Genomic DNA, 7672 nt, shown 5'->3' with positions numbered 1-7672 from the left:
TTCGACACTAGAAATTCATAAATTCAAACCAAAAGACAAAAGTAAAAGCGTAATCAACTGTGAACAGCAAACAAACTCACTCCTAAGATCAAAATGACACTTACGACAGGTCTAGATCTAAGGACGACAGTATGACTAGTTTACTTTTGTAATGGGAAACTGCAAATGATGTAACAAATACAAAAAAACAAATACAGTTTCTTTTATACAACTGAGGCGGAATTAAGGCAAAGAAAAGGGGTTTTCAGATAGGTACACTCACTGATAACAGGCTGCAAAAATCAGAGATGAAAACTGAACAAAATGAAGCAAAGAACCACAGCTGCACAGGGCAAAGGCTGATCAGCGCACCTGTTGCACTGAGAAACTGAATTGTAGTGCAGGTAGCCCTCTCGGGACCTGCGTTGAAATGTAGAGTCTCTTCACAGAGCCTGCGCTGAAGCAGAAATGAGAATTGTCTCTGGGTTCTGGGTCACGGTTTGCAGTTTGATCTATGGTTTTTGGTCGGATAAAAGCTATCAATTAGGTACAATTAGAGGGATGATTTAAAGGAGGACTAAGAGCTATCACAAAGGGCTGTTAGAGCATTTGTGGATCAGCTGTTCAGATCATAAACAGGCCCAGTGAATGGACTAGAGTAGCAGATCTCTACTTTGCATTTGTAAATGGCAAATGCAGTTCGATTCGCCACTCCTAAGTTTATGAGAAGAACAACAATAGAAACACAAATAAACTAACTAGATACGATCCCCAGTGGAGTCGCCAATTTGTTGTTGGGAAAAGTATCCATTCAGAATGCCCCTATCCCACTCTAAGGTGTGATAGTGCCTTAGCAACAAACAAGGAAAACTATTTTCGTATTCTTCTTTATGAAATGTAAACGAAGAGGAAGGATGTAACTAACCTGTGTCTTTCGCTAGTTTGTTGATCCACTTGCTCTCTTCTTTGTTCGCTTCCCGCTGCCTGCTCCCTCACTGGTCCAGCTTCACCAAGTTCCTGCAAGATTACAAAAGAGGAAAACTACACAAAACATAGATTTACATTCATAACTAGCTTAGGATCATATTTAAGCTAAACATGCAAATATAACAAAACATCATTGATACACAGCATGTAGGAGAAACTCAAATAGTTTTATTGATATGATAAGAAAGTCCAAGAGGAGATACAACCAAGTGAGTCCCGATCCAGCATCTACCTCCCAGCAAAGGAATCCCTTCCTCTCCTCCAACAAAGCATAAATCACCCAATGCACTAATCTCAATCTCAAACCAACAGCAATTCTCTGCAAAGTACAAAATTCCAGCCTCTGGATCTCTAGGATGAGGGATCCATATATAGATGTAAGCAGAGAGGATGAGTCAGCTTATGTTTTGACTTGTGGCTTCTCTCTGTCAGTTCTTGCTTCCACTTGGAGGCTGAGAGCCTCTTACTCATCACTGGTCGAATTCATTGAGGCAAGTGTCATTGAGGAAGATTCTGGAAGCTTCCAGTGTCTGTACACCTTGCGGAATGACACTTCCATTTGGCATTTCTCGCTCAGCGCACCCTGGTAGTGCATTTAGGTGCGTTGCAACGCACCTAGCTAGTGTACTGGGGTGCATTGCAACGCAAGCAGCTAGTAGAGCATCTGAATTGATCCTGAATTGACTGTTTCTGAGTAGTTTTTGGTGGAGCACTTCTGGGAGAAGCTGTCATTGGTTGACCTTGTTCCTTTAGGGGCAGGAACAACTCTTTTAGGGACTTTGGATCCCTTAGATTATGGACATTTCATGCTCAATGCTGTAAGGCACAAAAATGTCCATAACACGGTGGATTTCCCAAAAAACGTCGTTTAGGGCCTCAAAACGGCTCCGGAAGTTTAGGACCCGAAAAACTACTAAAAATAGTAAACTATGCTATAATTAAGGAAACTGAAAAACTGAAAGAGACAGTTGTGGGGGTCCAAATGGGATAGGTGGGTGGCCACCAACATCCACCTGGATCATTCCTCCCCCCTTAGGAAGCAATGGTCCCCATTGCGTTGAGTTCCTCCCTGAGATGAGGAAGCTTCTGCTGAGCTGGGTCTCTGGTGAGCTGTTCTGCAATCTCTGATGTGTCCAGAAATGGTGGGGAGCATGGTCGGCGACGGCCCACATTGAACACTCGGTGCAAGCGAAGGAATGGAGGAACGCTATGCTTCAAAGCATCTTTTCCCGTAGCCTTGTTACTGGTGTAAGGACCATGTCGAAGTGCTCTGAGTTTCTGATGGGTTCTGGTAAGGCGCTCCCTCTGCAAATGTAACCAAACTTTTTCGTCCTCCTAAAACTTGTGTGGTACCCCTCCGGGTAAGGAGAAGTTATTCATGTGTTCTGTCACGACTGTATCCCTCTGTTGCTGCTGCTGTGTGGAGGAACCCTTTGCGGGGGTCATGGATGTAGCAACGATCTTCCCCTTATTTTGGGAGCGAACCAGACAGAAAATAAATTTCCTAGTCTGTGAGATGAGCTTGCTGCCTTTCTTAGCAGTAATCAAAGAGGTGGCGGTAGGTGGGGCTACCTCCGGTATCCTGTATAATGAATTATCCAAAGAAATGATGACAGCGCGAGGCCTTGACTCATACACAGCATGTCGCCTCCACAAGTATGGCTAGCCTAATAGTACATCACAAACATCCAAAGGTGTAACATCACACAATACCTCGTCTGTGAAGGGCTTGATGCTATAGGGAAGGCGGCACTGCTGGCGAACTTTGAGATCTCGTCCTTCGTGAAGCCAACCGATACTGTACGGCTGTGGGTGTGGTGTAGTTGGTAGGCCCAACCGCTTCACGACCTCTGCTGAAATGAGGTTCTTTTGGCTGCCACTGTCGACAATGAATTGCAGTGGCGAACCCTTCACCCACATCTGTGAGTGGAAAAGACGTTCCCCCTCCTCTGGATCTTCGGGCTCATTTTTCTGGATCTTGGCAGTAGCAACAGTGGCGCTGGGATCCGCATCAATGATCTGCTTCCCTTTTTCATTCCCCTTGTCGGGTTCTGACTCAGAGTCGGAACATGCATCTGATTCGGAAGCCTTCAGCTCGGCCACCAGCGAATGCTTGGTCCGACACTCACTTGTGTTATGAGTGGGACCCTTGTGGAACTCACACCACTTTCCTGTGTCCTTCTTTGGCTTCGTGGTGTTGTTCTTTTCTGACGGGTTGTCTTGGGTCACCCCGCCTTGGCTTTGTCCTTTGGGCTTTGGATTTGCAGATCCAAAGTCTCGCTTCTTCTGTTTGAACTTTTGCTCGATTTTGACAGCGTATCGGTATGCTGTGCCGAGTGAGGAGATGTTCAAGAACTCCATCTCTTCCTGGATGTATCTGTGTAGGCAGCCACGGTATTTGAGTACAAGATGCAGCTCAAAATCTTTGATACCCAATTGTGTGCGAAGGGTATGAAAAATGTTTGTGAACTCCGGCACATCTTGGTCTCGTCCCTGCCGTAGGGTGGTCCATTTGATGTATTTGTCCTCATAGCTTTTGACAGGGTAGTACTGCTCCTTGATGGCATCCCGGAAGTCATTCCAAGTGGGTGCGGTTGAAAACAGTGAGCCTGTACTTTCATCTTTCTATTCGCAGTAGGTTTCCCACCAGTCCTTGACGTGGGGGGCTACTTTGAGAAGAGCGAAAACAATCTTTTCCCGACTTGAAAATTCATGAACAGAAAAATACCCATTGAGCAGATTTAACCATTTATCTACGGCATCTGCATCTATTTGACCCTCGAAGATGCGGATTTCAAAATTTACTTGTACCTTAAATGGTGTGGCATTTCCAGAGTAACTGTTGGAAGCCGATGCATCGCCTCTAGGTAGCCACTGAAGGATTTGGGCAAAGTTGTCCATCATCGCGTTCCTTTTTCGCTCGAGGCTTCTTCGAGCAATATTCTGATAGGATCTCCTGCCCCCTCATCTTTCTTCTCATCCGCCATGGGAGGTCGTCGAGATTTGCGAGGCTGGTCTTGCAAAGGTTTGACCAATTCAAGCCCTAACTCCTTATATCCCGACCTCGTTGGGGACATGCAAAGAAAAACAGAGAAAAAGCAGACCGCTCTGATACCACTGATCTGGATTTAAGCAGGAACGCAATAGATTACAGAGATACCATAAATATAGAGATGCGATAACCATAAAAATAGAGATGCAGCGGAAATAATACTTCATTTCATTAATGGAGAATATTGAAATATGCTTACAAATAGAAATAAACCAGCTAGGGCGATGGTAGCTTATCTCTGAGAAGAGGTGTGTCTGCTACATGCCTCTGAACTGTTTCAAAATGTGTTACAATGAGGCTCGAGGGCCTATTTATTGTTGAGAAACAATGGAAAACCCTTCACATTCCAAAACCTAACCCTAGAAGATGAAACACCAGATTGTGGGCCCCGTTTTTGGGTAAGTTGGTACATCAACTTCCCAGGGTCGCGAATTGGTCGTACTATCTTCGTTTGACGCGCATGATAGCCCGTTGGAAAGATCTCTCCGAGGACTACGACGGAAAAGACGATTTTTATCAGACAAATCGCTGGCGGTGGATTTCCCAAAAAACGTCGTTTAGGGCCTCAAAACGGCTCCGGAAGTTTAGGACCCGAAAAACTGCTAAAAATAGTAAACTATGCTATAATTAAGGAAACTGAAAAACTGAAAGAGACAGTTGTGGGGGTCCAAATGGGATAGGTGGGTGGCCACCAACATCCACCTGGATCAATCTGGCAGTTTCTTTCTTCCATTAACCGAGCCCTCGTAGCTATGCCAGCTCTTAGGAAGACCAAGGAGTGCAAGACTCACCATGTTATGATCAGCTGTCGCGATCCCTACACTTCCAAGCTCATCCCTGCATGTGGTGAGCTTGTTCAGATACGTAGAGATCGTGTCACCCTTTTCACACTTGATCTTCCGAAGCTTGTCTTTCAGTGTCAGCTTCCTCTGATCACTGCTATTCTGATATAGATCTTTCAATGTTTTCCATATTGAAAATGGTGTCTCCTTCCCATGGAGACTGAAGAATATGTGATCTCAAACTCCCTCCAAAAGGATTCTCCTTGCTCTAGCCACATATTTCATCCATTCAGCCAATTCAGTAGCACCAGTCGGCTTGGGGACTTCTTGATCAATGAAGTCCTTTAGACCATTATCCTCTAGTACTTCTTCCATGCGATCCTTCCAAGCTATATAATTCGAATTGCCATCAAGGGCATATTCGAGTCTTAAACCATTGAACGCCATATGTGAAATAGAGATGTGATAAGAACTCGATTTCTATATTCAGGAATCACAAACTTCAAACTTCTCCTTCTTGTATATTGTTTTTCCTTCATCACCTTTGCTCTGATATAATGTAGGAATTCTTCTACAAATCAGCTAGCTCTGATACCATGTAGAAATTCCCACTATAGATCAACAGATTATGCAATATACTAAAACACAATATAAGATCTACTTCTACCATAAAATTTGCGGAAGCTTAATCACATATGAGCAGTATCAACCAAGAACAGATATAACTGAGAATGAGAAGCAATCACACATAACACAGAAGAAATATCCAGGGGAAAGCACCAGCCTAAAACCCCATCTCTGTATTATCATACAAGTGGAAATATAATCAGTATCACAAAAAGAATCAGCTCAAAAGCCATCCTACTCTCTCTGCAATATCTCTGTTGCTCATAAACAGTCAAAGGCCTCTCTCAAACCTTCTAATCTTCCATCCAAGCCTCCTATTTCTTTGCACAAATTTGATTGGGGTCCAGTGCAGCCACTTGTGTGAATTGGCCTCTTCACACACTCACTAACCTCTGATCCAACTACGCAATCCTGAAGGATATAAATCCTTCTCCATGGATGAGCTTCCTTTATAGGAAAAATCCATCCAACTAATAGTACACTATCCCTCCTCTAATCTCAACTGGGTCTCTATCTAAACTTACATGCATGAGTTATTCATGAGTGTTTCCGGGAAAACTAGTGTCTTTTCGATCGACTAGCCCTCTAGGATTGGCAGCTATCCTAGAAACAAACAATCAAAGCAATTTGGGATTTCTTCTTTGTATGATAGATAAGAGAAAGGCAAAGGAACCAACCTGGATCTTCCGCTTAACTCCTTGCTTGATCTCTCTCCCCCTTGACAGAACATGCAACTCCTCTCCTACTTGTCTCGCTTAGAGAATACTTGTAGAAACAGAGTAAAAAAAAACCATCGAAGCATCTTGATCTATTATATCATAAGCATTGCAGAATCAGAAATACAATGAACATACAATGGCATTCACAAATAACAACATTCACAAATACACAATTGTATGGAGGAAAACTCAAAGAACTTTATTAAATATGAAGGGGGAATTACAACCCAGTTGTCTGATCCAGCATCAAATCCCTCTTCACCTCATGAAAAGCAAGATCACACTAACAATACAATACTCTTTCTCAACCACAAACTATCAACACTTCCTTGCAAATTACAAAATTCCAGCCTCCAGATCTCTCAGATGAGGGATCCATTTATATATGTGTGCAAGGGTGTGAGTCATCTTTGGGGTTTTGATTAGTGTCATTCCACTTGTTGTTTTTGGTTCCACTTGGAGATTTCTTGGACCTCTTACTCATCCCTGGGCGAATTCAAAGAGGCAAGTGTCATAAGAGAAGTTTCTAGAAGATTCCATGAGCATCCACTTAGAAAACTGTCTTGGACATTTGTCCATCCTCACTCATCACACTCTACAGAAGGCCTCTTCAGTATGCATCACACCTAGCTAGTGTAGAAGTCAGTATGCATCGCACCCAGACAGTGGAGCAGTTAGTATGGTCCAGTTTTGGCCAGTTCTAGATGGTTTTTCAGATGGAACTTTTGGGGAATGATGTAATCAGTTTTAGGGGTTAAATAGCCCTAGTTTATTGGCATATAAGATTGGGGTTGCAGTGCCCAAATATGTCTATAATAGTTGCCTCCTAAAGCATGAAGTCGTAAATCTTTGATGTCAGGTGAAATGCTTTATCATGAGGATCCGAGGTTTTTTGAAACTGGAAGGTGACCTGTATAAGATACAATAAAATACATCATCATCATAAGATAATTTTCATGATCTAGTTGAGGCGGGAATTCCCATGCTCAACTTTATAAATTCATTTCATGTACATAGAATAGATAATCGTCTGCATGGGCAGACTGGTGATTCTTCAAATGTAGATTCATCATCCCTGGCTCGAATGACCATCTGTGCAGCTTTTGTGTACATTTGATGTCTTTATATCCTTGAATATATCACAACTTGGATGGATGAAACTAGATCTGGGGGCTTCAATCTCATTCAATCTTCGCTCGAAGTACAAGTCGATCCATGTGAAGAGATGTTCTAAAGTCGAACATGGAAAGACATCGCCTGATTACCAGCCAATAATGTGAGCTGTTAACAGACGCGAGAGGAATCACCGATAATGATAATGACCCTCAAGGTACTATAGTACAAGTCATGTGGTGTGAATATATAATCCGATGTCGAACACCACGCAAAATCTTTTGGTTGAAGTCCATTGATGTCAACCTGTTGCCGGAAGTGAGAAACTTGCCATTGAGGCATGCAAGCTTCAAAGTACTGAAAGGGTTGTTTCTAAGTCAACTTCTTGGATAATGAGCTAATGTCGACAAGAA

Source organism: Pinus tabuliformis, chromosome 6 (assembly GCF_031772625.1).
Source record: "Pinus tabuliformis cultivar Carrire ecotype Pingquan chromosome 6, CPIR1, whole genome shotgun sequence".
NCBI classification, from domain to species: domain Eukaryota; kingdom Viridiplantae; phylum Streptophyta; class Pinopsida; order Pinales; family Pinaceae; genus Pinus; species Pinus tabuliformis.
Note: the sequence above shows the minus strand (reverse complement) of the source record.